The sequence below is a fragment of the Euprymna scolopes genome, chromosome 16, assembly GCF_053919585.1.
Source record: "Euprymna scolopes isolate OS-2025 chromosome 16, ASM5391958v1, whole genome shotgun sequence".
Classification (NCBI taxonomy): Eukaryota; Metazoa; Mollusca; class Cephalopoda; order Sepiida; family Sepiolidae; genus Euprymna; species Euprymna scolopes.
In genome coordinates this window covers 24,822,913-24,838,532 of record NC_136497.1, presented here as the reverse complement: position 1 = coordinate 24,838,532, position 15,620 = coordinate 24,822,913, and the positions used below count along the sequence as shown (strand labels likewise).

Below are 15,620 nucleotides of genomic sequence, written 5' to 3'. Positions count from 1 at the left end.
AGCACGTATCGTCAAAGTAAGAGGGAAAATCATTAATTCAAACCATGACCCAAGCATGAAAAAAAAAAAAAAAAAAAAAAAAAAAAACTAAATAATGATTATTTACTTAAAAAAAAAAAAATTAGGTTAAGAATTAAAAGAAAAAAAAATAAATGGTATTTATGCACTTTTGTTACCGTGCAATTTTTTCAATGTAGTGTTTTCAAGTTAAATTCAAGGTTTACAATATCTTTTTTATTCAATTGTTAGGTAAAAGTACAGAATACTTACAAAACACCCTATCCTCCCCATGACTTTCTAAATAACATTTCCCCTATGTAACAAAAGTGCATAAGAAAAAAAAACAATTTAGATAAAATGGTAACTTATCTTGCCTTTTGTAACATTTGTTGTGTATACGTTTTTTGTTTTATTGTTAAAAATGTTTCCCTTCCCAAAATGCATTTGCATTTAATATGCTTTTAACACCCAAATCTTTATTCGAAAAACGATAATTCGATTCGTAATTTTAAAATTATATTGAAATTTAAGATGCAAAAATAACAAACTTGATTTAAAATATCCATCCTTTAACTGTTTTAGTTTTATATTTTTTGCATGAATATTTTTTGGGTTTGTATTACTGTACAGTGCTGCTGCTGCAGTGCGCACATTCACATATAAATTCGAAAAAGTTGTCAAAAAACAATATAACAAATAATGTTATCAAAGGCAAGATAAGTTACTCTACCTAATTGGATGGTTTTATTTAATATTGGCGCCCGAAACGACCCTGGTGTCTAACTCTGTCTTGTGGGAAGGCATTGTAAAAATAGGCTGACATATATTCGGTGGATTTTTAACAGTATTTTGTCTAGTTTTTTTTTTTTTAATTTTTAACTCCTTTTCCCAAACTTACCGTGTCAAAGAGAGTCGGGCGCCATTTTTAATTTTCCAATACATGGATAAACACTTTCCCGAGCTGAATAAACATGTTACATTAAATAAAAACACTAAAAACGTATCCAGTTAGGTAGAAAAGTAACTTATCTTGCCTTTGATAACATTTGTTACATGTTTGACAACTTTTTCGAATCTATGGGTACCGTAATACAAACGATTTTTTTTGTTGCTTTAGGTATCGTTCATTATTATTTCTTCGCTCATGAGTATTCTCTTTTGTTATCAAAACAATATAAACTCCTCTTAAAATATTTCGATAATATATATAGGAATATTTTAAAGTTTTGTTACCACATTAAAAATTACAATAAACCTAGAAATCGAATTCGGAGAAGAATTCGATATTTTCGAAAAGAGATTGAAAACGTAGACAAACGAGTTATTGGGGGGGGGCGAATATTTTACAAATACAGCAATTTAGCAAATTGGTAAGTAAAAAGAAAACACGACTACAAAATAAATGTATTGTTTCTATTTATGTTTTGTTCGCATTCATAAGTTGAAAGGAAAAGGACTTTTTTTTCAGAAAAGGACGATGAAATGAAAAATGGTTTGAATGAACGGTAAGATCACACCACACCACAGCTCAAAAGGCTTCAAGAAAGAAAGAAAAAATACGAAGATTTCAATCCACTAAAAATAAATTCTGGCAATATTTAAATTAAAAAAATTTGTTTACCCGTGCACTGCAGCAAAATTCCTATACACACAAAAAAAATAAAATCAAACAGAACGACTCGGAAAAAACAATTTTGAGAATTGCGCTTTTTCTCCGCTCGACAAACTCAAAACTCGCGCTAAGCTTTCAGCGCCACCTAGCGGCAACGTAAACATTTTATTTTCATGGAGTTATTCCCCCTTTTACTGCTTTCTCTAAGTATTTTAAAATCTTCTCATCGCGTATTTACGCGGGCGAATAATAAATTAACTTTCACACACACACACACACACACACACACACATATATATATGTATGTATATATTAGATAAAATAGAAAGCAAACAGATATTAATTAATTTAAACTGGAGCAAACTATTTACACACACAAACATGAGATTATTATTATTATTTTTGGTATTATTATACAAACACTGTGACAGCGTTAGGGTTAGGGGGTTAGGGTTAGGGTTAATTCGCTGTCACGGTGTTTGTATAGTTTTACCATTTTTTTTTTAATATATTTTTTTAATAGATGATAGTGGTACTACCTGTTTGGGCGGGATTAAAAAGTTGTTTGAGTTTCCCCTAATTTAATTTTTTTTAATAACTACTCGATTAATAGCAAATAATAATAAAAATAAAATAAATAGTGTGTATTTTAAAGGCGCGAAACACGCGTGAGCACACACACACACACACACACACACACACAGATTCATGTTTGATAGTTCGATTGCATTACGAATAATTCTCTTTGTTCCTATTTTACTTTAATAAATAATCTCACATTTAATTGATAAGAAAAATAAGATCTCACAGGTAACTGCTTCGTTTCCCCCCTCCCTGTTTTTGCTATCGGATGTCAGACATTCACACTGTTTCAGAGACCCAACAAAGTGGGTTTTTTAGAATTCTAACCATCCTTTTAAGTGCAATGATTTGTATGTCTTTTGCACTTGGTTCACCCGGTATATTAGCCAGATAGTTTTTGAAGTTATTTTCGGGGGGGGGGGTCTCTGTGAAAATGACACCGGAAAAATGACAACAGTAAAAATGGCGCAATAGGGATACATGGCACAACTCGTTAATAGAAAATTAGGATTATTTAGGAAGTTCCCTCAGACTTCGGGTTAAATATTAATTAAATATTTTTTGGAAGTCAATAAAGTCAGCGTTTTTTTTTTTTTTTTTCATAAAAGGGGGGGGACTACATTCGCTCACCTTTGGTTTGAAGCAGTGGTTAAAACGTGACGTTCGTAATAGTAGACTCAATCACTGAAAAATGACGTTACACCCGAGGGCCTAACAAGTTAGAGCTGTGAACGATTACACTGCTGAGAATGAATGAGAGTTAAAAAAAAAAAAAAAAACATTAGAAAGCTTAAAAATTTGCCTTGAAAAATAAAAACATGACTTATACTAAAACTGGACATTTTTTCTTCTTTTTTACAAAGGAGTCACCACATATTAAGGCCAGAGGCCACTCGAGGATAAGGGTTAATAAGTGTACAGTGGTCAATATGGGACAATATCGCAGTAATTGTTAGTAGTGAATATTTGGTAAATTGGATTAATTAAGGAGACGGCTCATCAAGAACTTGTTCACGTTGAACTTGAAGAGGACCATATAATCAGCCGGAAAGCAGGCAAATGGAAGAGAGTTCCACAGGGGTACAGTTCTAAGAAAGAAACTTTGTTTATGGAATTTGTGTTTGCCTTTAGGCACAGATAAAGAGTGGGGGAAATTATTGATAGTGTTTTCAGCTAGATAAGTGTTTCTTGTATAAGTTTGGCGAAGGGGACCATAGATTGGAGCTCAGACGAGCACTTGTCATGAAAATAATGAAAAAACAGACAGGTTTGCAACGTTTCTTCTGTGAGAAAGAGGTTGCAGAGAAGAGAAAGAGGCATCCCCTACTAGGCTACAAAGTCTATTTTGAACTCTGTCAAGGTAGGATAAGATCTTTCTAGTAGCTCCTGTCTAGATGTGGCAACAGTACTCCATCCTTGGGCGTACTTGGCTCTTATATAGGTAGAGAATTGCAACAGCAGGTATCGATAGAAGGATCCTACCATTTTCCCAGAAACCTTGGCAACAGATTTGATGTATGTGTTCTATTTCAAATCAGAAATAATAGTCAAGCTCAGGAGCTTGTCAAAACATTGAGCCTCCCCAAGACAAGAGCCATTCATTTCAATTGATGCCAGATGAAGATCAGAACATTGATGATAGAAGCTTGGCTTTAGATGCATTAAAAGTAAGCAGCCATCTCTTTCCCCATTGTACCAGAGGAGAAAGAATCAGAGATAACTTAGTTGTTTACGGTCTTTGATGTACTGCCATAGATGGTAATGTCGTCAGTATAAACGTCTACGAATGATTTAAGGATGTGATTTAGAAGATCATTGATGTAGATCAGGAAGAGAGTTGTATCCAGGATGGACCCCTGAGGGACTCCAGCATTAATACTGAGAGTTTCTGATTTCTACCCATCAACCACTACTCTTATGAACCTATCAGAGAAAAATGATTTAATAACTGAAAAGACATTTCCAGCCATACTGTAACTGGAGATCTTATGAAGTAGACCTTTATGCCATACCCTATCAAGCGCCTTTGTTATGTCAAGAGCGATTGCCCTAGAAAGGAAGCCTCTGTCGAGAGATTCGCTAATCCTATGAGATATAACTGTAAGCACATCTGCTGTAGATCTAGCAGAATGGAAACCATATTGCATGTTACTAAGAAGTTTATTTTTGATGACTACTTCTCTAACATGGATTCCAGCAACTTACTCATGATGCACAGGAGACTTATAGGTTTGTACTGAGAGAGATGACCGATCACCTGAATTTTTAACAAGTTTTCCAGGGTGTTGGGAAGCAATTTTCTTTAAGACAACGCTTAAACAGCTTTGATACAGGAGGAAATACTGGGGTTTGGCGGCCTTGGTCGCATAAGGTAAAATTAGCTGCAAATTTCTTGGCGAGGAGTTTGGCTTTGTCTGATGCTGATGAGATTAACACAGGTTTATTGATTGGGATGGAGCACGCACTTTTATTCAGGATCCTGTTTGCTATTTCCCAAAACTAGTGGGAACCAAGCCGCTGCTCAGCTACTTTGGACTTAACGAACTGAGCATACAACTCTCTCGCATTGTTTATTACTTTTTTTTTTTTTACCCAGTGATCACCACTTATCAAGGCCCGGAAGCAACTCAGGGATAAGGGTTATTGCATGTACCGTATGTTAGTGTGGGGATTTAATAAAAGTGTCTACTTAAGAGGGCGGTTCATCAGGAATTTGTTTACATTGGACTTGAAGACATCTAGATTGTAGTCAGGTGGGAAGCAGGCAGACGGAATATAGTTCCACAGGCGTGCACTTCTAAGAAAGAAGCTTTGTTCATGGAATATACGTTTTGATTTAGACACAGATAAAGAGTGGGGAAAATTTTTGTCAGTGGTTTCAGCTAGATGGGTGTTTTTCATAAAAGATTGGTAAGGAGGGACTAGAGATTGGAGCTCAGATGAGTACCTGCCATGGAAATAACGATAAAACAAAGATAGGCTCGCAACGTCTCTTCTGCGAGAGAGAGCTTACAGGAAAGAGAAAAGGGCATCCCCCACTAAGCCTATTTTGTACTCTGTCAAGGCAGGATAGGCTGTTTTTAGCAGATCCTGCCCAGATATGGCAGCAGTATTCCATCCTTGGACGTATTTGGCTTTTATATAGATAGAGAATTGCATCCGTAGTGAGATATCTTCTGGAGTGGTAGAAGGATCCCACCATCTTTCCAGCGACCTTGGCAACAGACTTGATGTACGTGTTCCATTTCAGATCAGGAGTAAAGGTCAAGTCCAGAAGCTTGTCAAAACATGGGGCTTCTCCTAGACGAGAGCCATCCATTTCAGTTGATGCCAGATGGGGATAAGTGCGTTGATAATGTAAAGATAGGAGCTTGGTTTTAGATGCATTAAAGGTAACCAGCCACGTCTTCCCCCATTGAACCACGCGCTCGAGATCAGAGGAGAGAGAATCAGAGAACTTTGTCATTTACAGCCTTTGATGTGTTGCCGTAGATGGTGGTATCATCAGCATAGATGTCAACGAATGATTTAAGTATGTGTTTAGGGAGATCATTGATGTAGATCAGAAAGAGAGTTGGGCCCAGGATGGACCCCTGAGGGACTCCAGCATTAATACTGCAGGCTTCTGATTTTTGTCCATCAACCAATACTCTTATGAGCCTATTAGAGAGAAATGATTTAATGATAGAGAGAATATTTCCAGTTATACTGTAGCTGGAGATCTTGTGAAGTAGGCCTTTATGCCATACCTTGTCGAAAGCCTTTGATATGTCAAGAGATTCATTATTACTATGAGATATAACCGTTAGCACATCTGCGGTATATCTTGCAGAGCAAAAACCATATTGCATATCACTAAGAAGGTTATTCCTGCTGAGGTGGTTGACTATTTCTCTATTTAATATGGATTCCAGCAACTTACTCATGACACACAGGAGACTTATTGGTCTGTACTGAGAGGGAGATGACTTATCACCTGAATTCTTAAATACAGGGCATACTGATGAGGTTTTCCAGGGTGTTGGAAAGCACTTTTCCTTAAGGCAACGCTTAAATAGTTTTGTAAGCATGGGAGCAAGTTCTGGTTGAAGCTTTTTTAACACTATAATTGGAATTCCGTCTGGGCCAGTTGCTTTACTGGAATTAAAGATTACTCTTTTACAGTGGTTGCTGGCAGTCCTGAAAGCGGCTATAGTCTCAGTACATCTATTATGTTGGAAGCGAGGGAAAAAGTGATTTCAGTATGCCATGGCAGCAGCACATTCAGGAGAGAACCACGGTTGGCTGTTAGGTTATGCTGGAATTTTTTCAAAGGAATGAAATGGACTTTACCTACAATTAACCATTCCGTCAGGTCTGATACTATAGAAAACACATTCTTTTTAAACATGGAATGCAGAGGTAGATCTGATATAAATGTACGAAAGCTACCCAAGTCAGCCATAGTGTATCAATATACCGTATGATGGAGAGATACATCTGAGAACTTATTACATTTTGTTTTATCTTTACTGATACAACTGAGTGGTCGGAAGATCCCAATAGAGACAAAAGGGAAGATGAATATAGCTCAGGGCAAATTGTGAGGAAAAGGTCAAGAAGTCTTGCATACTGACCATCAGTGTCGGGCACATGGGTGGGTTCGTGAACAATCTGAGTGACGTCATAAGCAATGAAGAAATCATGACAGAACCTCCCCTCATCATCTGTCTTGTGTGAGTGGGCTAACCATTCCATATTGTGAACATTGAAGTCTCCATAGACGTGAATGTTAGCCGAAGGATGAACAGACAGGATGTGGTCAATTTTCTCAGATATGCTTTTAAAGATAGTAACTCCGCTGTTGTGGGAGCGATAGAGAGCAAATATAAACCCAGTAGTGTGAGCAAGTGCAACCCGGAAACACTTATATGGTAATTTTGGATCTTCTCTGGAGATCATCTCCAGAGAAGCTCCTAAATTGAAAGCCATCTTTAATGTAGGCACATATTCCATGCCCATGGCGATCTTGGGGGTCAGATGTGGAAGTTAAGTTAGAGTATTCTTTAACTACAAACTCATCTACGGAAATAATCGGTCCCATGCAAATTTTTTTTTTTTTTTAATTTTTTTTTTATTCAATTTTTCAACCCAAACAAGGCACAGTGCCACTTTGAAGCAGTGGGTTACTATCAGGAACATTATGAAGGGGGATGAATAGAAAGATGTTTGTTCACATTACGCTTGAACTTCTGCATATCAGTACAGTTGGAAAAGCAGAATCCCGGGAGGGAGTTCCAAAGACCTGCAGTTCTGGGGAAGAAACTATTGGAGTAAAAGGCTTTCTTGCACCTAGGGATCTCTACTGTAAAAGGGTGAGACTTAGTGGCTTGACGGGTTTGTCGAGGGTAGTTACGTCGAGGAGGTACAAGTGTTTTCAGTTCGTCAGAACATTCACCATTAAAGTATTTGTAGAACAGACAGAGGGATGCAATATCTCGTCGATGGGACAGAGGCTGAAGCCTAGATAACAGTTCAGGACCTATCAGGTTGGCGACTCTCTTTTGAATCCTGTCCAGGAGTGAGAGACAAGAAGCAGATGCACCAGCCCAGATGTGACAACAGTACTCCATACATGGGCGAATGGTGGCCTTATAGAGGTACAGGATACTTTCAGGCGTAAGTAGCTTTCTAGCACGGTAGAGGGAGCCAACCTTCTTTGCAGCAGCCTTGGCAATGCTCTCAATGTATCTATTCCAGTTCATATTCTCTGTAAACGTTAGGCCGAGGCGTTTAAATGAAGTACTTTCAGGCAATGTGTTCTTGGCCATTGCTATTGGTGGTAGAGAAGGTTTCTTGTAGTTATTGAAGGAAACAAGCTTAGTCTTAGCAGCATTGAATGTGACCATCCATTCTTGTCCCCATTCCACTACTGATTCGAGGTCATCCTCTAGTGTTTCTGCCATTTCCTTGGATATGTGTTCATTTGTTTTCCCCTCATATCTGTTATAGAGAGTGGTGTCATCAGCAAATATACCCATCTCGGAAAAAATTTTATCAGGGAGGTCATTTATGAATATCAGGAATAATAGAGGTCCAAGGATAGACCCTTGAGGTACTCCCGCATTTATGTCATATTGTTTAAATGTTAATCTCCTATAGTTAGGTTTCAACCTCTGGAAGGTTGGAACGTAGACCCCTGATGTTGTATTATTTGGATTCATCGGACTACTGTCCTCATCTTGAGTGTCATTTTCACAACATTTCGGTTGATGCCACCTTCGACCTTCTTCAGGTGTATCTTATCAAACTCGAGAATATTTCTTTTGCCCTCGGGAATTTGGATGGAATTTCGAATGGAACTTTTTTTTTACTTCACGAGTAATATCATGCTCTTGTTCTGTCAGCCATGACATGCTATCCCCCCCCCCAGTGAAATAAATAAAGTGTTCCATTCAAAATTCTTCCGAGTTCAACAGAAACATTCCAGAGTTCAACAAAATACACCTGAAGAAGGTTGGAGGTTACATCAACAGAAAATGGCACTCAAGATGAGAACAGTAGATAAATTCAAATAATATGAATAACCAATCCTCATCTTAAAAATTCAGCAACGTAAAAATGAAATTACTCAATATTTAAAAAAAAAAAGAGAAAAATGAGAATTAATTAAAAATGGAAAAGTTGTGCGCTGTTTCTGCGAAACAACTGTGAAAGTCCGACAACCCTCATATTATGATTACCTCCATTTGATTGTAAATATCCCATAATTCCTTTTTTTCTTTGTTATCAATAAAGTTTTTTCTCTCGATCTGTCCACATGTGCTATTTTTCCTCCTTAGGATTTCTGCTTGTTTTTAACCTTGCCCACTCATGATGCAACTCTCAGACAGTAGAAATGGCTGGAGCAGATTATTATTCGATAGATGAAGCACAATACAAAATTTGTGAAGTCAAATTCTTAGGCCATCTTCATTCGCTTGGTCTAAAAGATGCTATTTTAAGTGTAAACCTATTTGAAATGGACATGATAACAAGAGAAATGAAGAAGCCTATGCAGAGCTCATGCAGTTTCGAGATGATAAAATCCTATCTCTGATAATGAGAGAAGCTGCTGGTAATGGAAGAAAAACCCTGGGAATATCATGCGTACACTACACAGGAAAAGGAAAGGCGTGAGTTATTTCATTATATACCCAACTGACATCCCTTAAAAAGAAAGCTGATGACAGCATCATAAACTATATAATAAGAACAGAAACTATTTTAACAACTCTCAGAAATGCTGGACAAGCAATGGATGATGCCTAGCCAGTTCGACCCTTTTTCTATTTATGTAACCCACAGTTTGAAGAGATGTTAAAACATAAAGACCACTCAAGTAGTGAGAACGTGATGAAATTGACTTCTTCTTTTCCGAGAAATACTATAAGAAACGACAGCCGTAACGAGTGAAATATGCCTAAACATATAGAACCTACGTCACAGCCACCCTAAGAATGGCATTATTGATACTCTCCTATCCGCAAGACATTTTCTCCGTAAAACTGCTACTAAAAATGGGGCAACAGTTATTTTTAAAGGAAACAAAGACGAACTCATATATAATGAGACAAAGTTTAAAAAATACATAAAAATCTCTTTTTTTCACCAGACGTTTTTAAAACCAGAAAAAAAAAGAGTGAATGCCTCTTTGTATATTAAAACACTCTAATACTGGTCTTTCATTTGTTTTCAAGCTGCTTTTTTGTATTACAATTTCCCTGCATAAACGCTCACCTCGGATATTTAAATAATAAAAAAAAAGGGATAAACTTTACAACATTGCATGCACTTGATATAAATATTCTCTGTGACAAGAAACATTCCCTTCGCAAATTTATCTGACACAAACGTACAAATTCTTTTCACTGAAAAGTAACCATTCACCAAACATTTGAGTCAAAACACAAATGTGTTATTAGCAACTAATCATTCAAAATAACCTTCACTGAAGAGCAACTCGAAACATTCATGGAATAGTTAAAATTTAACAAATTAATTTAAAGAGATTTTATACAATTCTACAAAACAAATTTGAACGCAGTCAGAGCAACAAGCCTCGTGTTGACAAAAAGTAGATTTTACAAGCAACCGTCACAGATGGACATATTCAAAATCCTCATTGCATCACATTTTCTAATATACAACTTACCGTCACAGATGGACATATTCAAAATCCTCATTGCGTCACATTTTCTAATATACAACTTACCGTCACAGATGGACATATTCAAAATCCTCATTGCATCACATTTTCTAATATACAACTTACCGTCACAGATGGACATATTCAAAATCCTCATTGCGTCACATTTTCTAATATACAACTTACCGTCACAGATGGACATATTCAAAATCCTCATTGCGTCACATTTTCTAATATACAACTTACCGTCACAGATGGACATATTCAAAATCCTCATTGCGTCACATTTTCTAATATACAACTTACCGTCACAGATGGACATATTCAAAATCCTCATTGCGTCACATTTTCTAATATACAACTTACCGTCACAGATGGACATATTCAAAATCCTCATTGCGTCACATTTTCTAATATACAACTTACCGTCACAGATGGACATATTCAAAATCCTCATTGCGTCACATTTTCTAATATACAACTTACCGTCACAGATGGACATATTCAAAATCCTCATTGCTTCACATTTTCTAATATACAACTTACCGTCACAGATGGACATATTCAAAATCCTCATTGTGTCACATTTTCTAATATACAACTTACCGTCACAGATGGACATATTCAAAATCCTCACTGCGTCACATTTTCTAATATACAACTTACCGTCACAGATGGACATATTCAAAATCCTCATTGCGTCACATTTTCTAATATACAACTTACCGTCACAGATGGACATATTCAAAATCCTCATTGCGTCACATTTTCTAATATACAACTTACCGTCACAGATGGACATATTCAAAATCCTCATTGCGTCACATTTTCTAATATACAACTTACCGTCACAAATGGACATATTCAAAATCCTCATTGCGTCACATTTTCTAATATACAACTTACCGTCACAGATGGACATATTCAAAATCCTCATTGCGTCACATTTTCTAATATACAACTTACCGTCACAGATGGACATATTCAAAATCCTCATTGCGTCACATTTTCTAATATACAACTTACCGTCACAGATGGACATATTCAAAATCCTCATTGCGTCACATTTTCTAATATACAACTTACCGTCACAGATGGACATATTCAAAATCCTCATTGCGTCACATTTTCTAATATACAACTTACTGTCACAGATGGACATATTCAAAATCCTCATTGCGTCACATTTTCTAATATACAACTTACCGTCACAGATGGACATATTCAAAATCCTCATTGCGTCACATTTTCTAATATACAACTTACCGTCACAAATGGACATATTCAAAATCCTCATTGCGTCACATTTTCTAATATACAACTTACCGTCACAGATGGACATATTCAAAATCCTCATTGCATCCCATTTTCTAATATACAACTTACCGTCACAGATGGACATATTCAAAATCCTCACTGCGTCACATTTTCTAATATACAACTTACCGTCACAGATGGACATATTCAAAATCCTCATTGCATCACATTTTCTAATATACAACTTACCGTCACAGATGGACATATTCAAAATCCTCATTGCGTCACATTTTCTAATATACAACTTACCGTCACAGATGGACATATTCAAAATCCTCATTGCGTCACATTTTCTAATATACAACTTACCATCACAGATGGACATATTCAAAATCCTCATTGCATCACATTTTCTAATATACAACTTACCGTCACAGATGGACATATTCAAAATCCTCATTGCGTCACATTTTCTAATATACAACTTACCGTCACAGATGGACATATTCAAAATCCTCATTGCGTCACATTTTCTAATATACAACTTACCGTCACAGATGGACATATTCAAAATCCTCACTGCGTCACATTTTCTAATATACAACTTACCGTCACAGATGGACATATTCAAAATCCTCATTGCGTCACATTTTCTAATATACAACTTACCGTCACAGATGGACATATTCAAAATCCTCATTGCGTCACATTTTCTAATATACAACTTACCGTCACAGATGGACATATTCAAAATCCTCATTGCGTCACATTTTCTAATATACAACTTACCGTCACAGATGGACATATTCAAAATCCTCATTGCGTCACATTTTCTAATATACAACTTACCGTCACAAATGGACACACATAAAAGAACTGTAGCGGTCTATGGTATAGAAGGGAAAACGTGTTCGTCTCACGTCGGGTCACCAATTTGTAGCGGTGGTGCAAAATAGGGAAAATGATTTGAATTGGGAAAGGAAAAATGAATTGCTTTGAGGAAGGAACAAACAATGCGTTTACTTGAATTAAACGAACTAGAATTTATTTCGTGAAGAAACACATGAAAGAAAAGGGTACAACACGTGTTCATGTCCGCGTTCGTCTCACGCTGTTTACTGGTGAGAAGGAAAGTCTATTGTCATAGAGAGAGAAAGAGAGAAAGTCAATCCAGTTTGGTGTGCGTCTATCGCTGTTAGATGGTGAGAAGGAAAGTCTATTGTAGTATAGAGAGAGAGAGAGAGAGAGAGAGAGAGAGAGAATGAGAAAAAGTCAATCCAGGCCATGGAGGGAGAAAGCATATAAAGTGTACATACTGTCTGTTAACTCTTGCCCCAACACATACAGTAGCAGCGGATGTGACGTGCACGGGCGCGCACCTCCCAAAAGGGAGGCGGCTGGTTCGTCGAACCTCTCAGATCGAGAGCTGGTCCGAAAAGGGAGTGAAACAGCTTGTCTCTTGCTTTTATAATTGTTTCCGGTGGTCTTTTGCGCATGTGTGGATTTCCTTTGAAAGGGGAACTGACGTTGTCCATGTATGTGTACATGTGCGTGTGTGTGAGTACATGTGCGTACGTTAGCATGTGTGTGTATACACGTGAATGTGAGTGTATATACACGAACGTGAATATATGTACGTGTGTGGACGTGGGCGCATATGTTTGTGTGCGTGTATGTATATGACAAGTAATATAGCTTGAGATGTGAACGCGTGTTTTTGTGTGAGACTAGAAAAGGCTCCCACAGAACCTTTGTTTTATTTGGAGAAATGTTTTTTGGTTTTCTTTTGAAAACCAATCCAAACAAAGAGAGTATTTGTAGCAGATGAAATTGCAACATTCTTGTGACTACAGATTTTGAATGCACTTCCTTCCTGGCTTGTCTAATCAGAAGTCATGCAACCGAGTTTATAAAAGGTCAAACCAGTAAATCTCTCTCTCTCTCTCTCTCTCTTTCTTCCTAGATCTTGAACTGAAAACAACTCACGTGGAATGAACCTGTTGCCCCCAACGTCTATCTTGGAACTCAATAAAACTCGCCCAGTCTTTGGGCTCAGGGTTTGACTAAGACGTGAATACAAACAAGCCGACATGGCTATCTCCACACACAGACTTCAATACAGCGCACACACACACACACACACACACACACACACACACACACACACACACACACACAAAAAAAAAAAAAACTTTCTTTCTCATTTTACAGTACTGTCTGTAATCATTCGTGATGAACGTTTCTGCTACTGCTTTAGATTCAAACATACATGAACTCTGTCTCTTTCAACAAGCCTTTCTAATCTTTAATCTACGTCTCCACACAGGGACACTTTCAACAAGTAACCTGTTTTCTTATTCTTACAAATGAAGATAACCAATAAAGTTGTTTTCAAAAGCTAGAATGAAACTTCCTGTCTTTTACAAAACTATCTTTGGCATGTTGAAAGATGTAAGAGGTTGTTTGGTGAGGGCCGAAAAGTGTGAATGCGCGAGTCGACCGTATAACTAATAAAGTAGACACAAGGATGACAAACGCAGATGATCAGTTAAATATGATGTGAATTGTGTCTTATTTTTTACCAAGAAAAAAAGGTAAAATGAATGGAAAATAAATTTAAGATCAGCCGGAGTGAGAAATGGTGTTTCACAGGGTTGAAATTCTTGAATATTAACAGAAAATAATTATTTGCATATAAGAATTCCCTTCCAGGTTCCTGCTTCCCGAACTGTACTGAAATGCAGAAGTTCAAGTGTAACATGAACCGACATCTTGCTGCCCAACTCTCCACCTAGTACCCCTGTAGCCTGTGCCCCTAATAGTAGCCCCCTACATAAAAGTGGCAATGTGCCTTGTTTGGGGTGAAAATATAAAAAAATAAAAAAAAAACAAAGTAATTGTCTTTTATTTTATTTCAAAACATGCTTGCAAACATATTAATTTATCAGAGATTTTTTTTCCCTCCAATATAAACGTTGTGTTAAATTGTAATAGGAAATAATAAATTTAAGAAGCAAATACAATGCAGAATTTATTATGTATGCTTTTTTTTCTTTCTTTGTAGTACAGTGTTTTTTTATGTGTTACAGAGGGGTGAGAGGCATGAAGGTGCCAATTGACTGTACAACTAATAAAGTAGACACAAGACAAAGTAGTAATGGCAATAGCAAAAAAGGATGACAAACACAGAAGATTTGTGATGTGTTTTATTTTTTACCAAGAAAAAAGGTAAAATGAACATCAAATAAATTTTAGATCAGTTAGAGCGAGAATGGGCATCTCACAAAGTTGAGATCTTGGATTCCTGAGTTAGGATGATGTGCCTCAGATTGATCTAAGTCATATAGACAGAATCTGATGTTGGAAACCGGTAGGATGTCAGTAGGCACTGGTGCAGGCTGAACATCAGTGGACACTGGAGCAAGTCGTTGGACTTCAGTTGGTACTGATATAGATAGCTGGATGTCAGTGAGCTGCAGGAGCTGGTGGCTGGAAGTGCTGGAGCTGCAAGAGTGAGTTGGAGCCTGCTGGAGTTGTGGGAAGCTGGAGTTGCTGGAAGTGCTGGAGCCACTGCTGGAGTTATTGGAAGCTGCTTGGATGAGCTGAAATCGCTGGAAGTTGCAGGAACTATAGTGGCAGGCTGTGAAGGGGAGACCCAGGAGACAGGCAGCAGTAAAGAGCGGAGTGTCCATCACATTCTTGTAGTTTGTGAATCATATAATTAGTTGTTGAATAGACCTGAAAAGGAAAATTAGGGTACTGTTGCTGCTTTTGGTTCTCACGGTGTCTGGGAATGCTAAAACTTGACGAGAGTCAAGAGTCAAGTCTGGATGGGAATGCTCCTAATTCCTGAGCTGAGATGTCCGATTTGCTGAGAAGTTGCTTGTTTTATGGAAAGTCGTTCATGCTACAAGCAATGATGCCGAAAAATAAACAGATGGCTTAATTAATTTTAGAAGTGAAAAGAAAAGAAGAGGAAAGAGTAAGCTGATACAAGCTAGT

General features: G+C 37.2%; 1 protein-coding gene across 2 annotated transcripts in view; it reads right to left on the bottom strand.

Moving 5' to 3' along the window:
• Positions 1-2,845, bottom strand: part of LOC145295886 (uncharacterized) — a 50,586-nt gene extending 47,741 nt beyond the window's left edge. Inside the window, exon 1 of one of the 2 annotated variants that reach the window (XM_080141639.1) lies at positions 2,825-2,845. The gene's annotated coding sequence lies outside the window, so the exon portion shown is untranslated. Of the gene's footprint in view, positions 1-1,621; positions 1,769-2,824 lie in introns of those variants that run through there. The other variant, XM_080141638.1, reaches the window with a different exon arrangement.
• Positions 2,846-15,620: the final 12,775 nt, after the last annotated feature.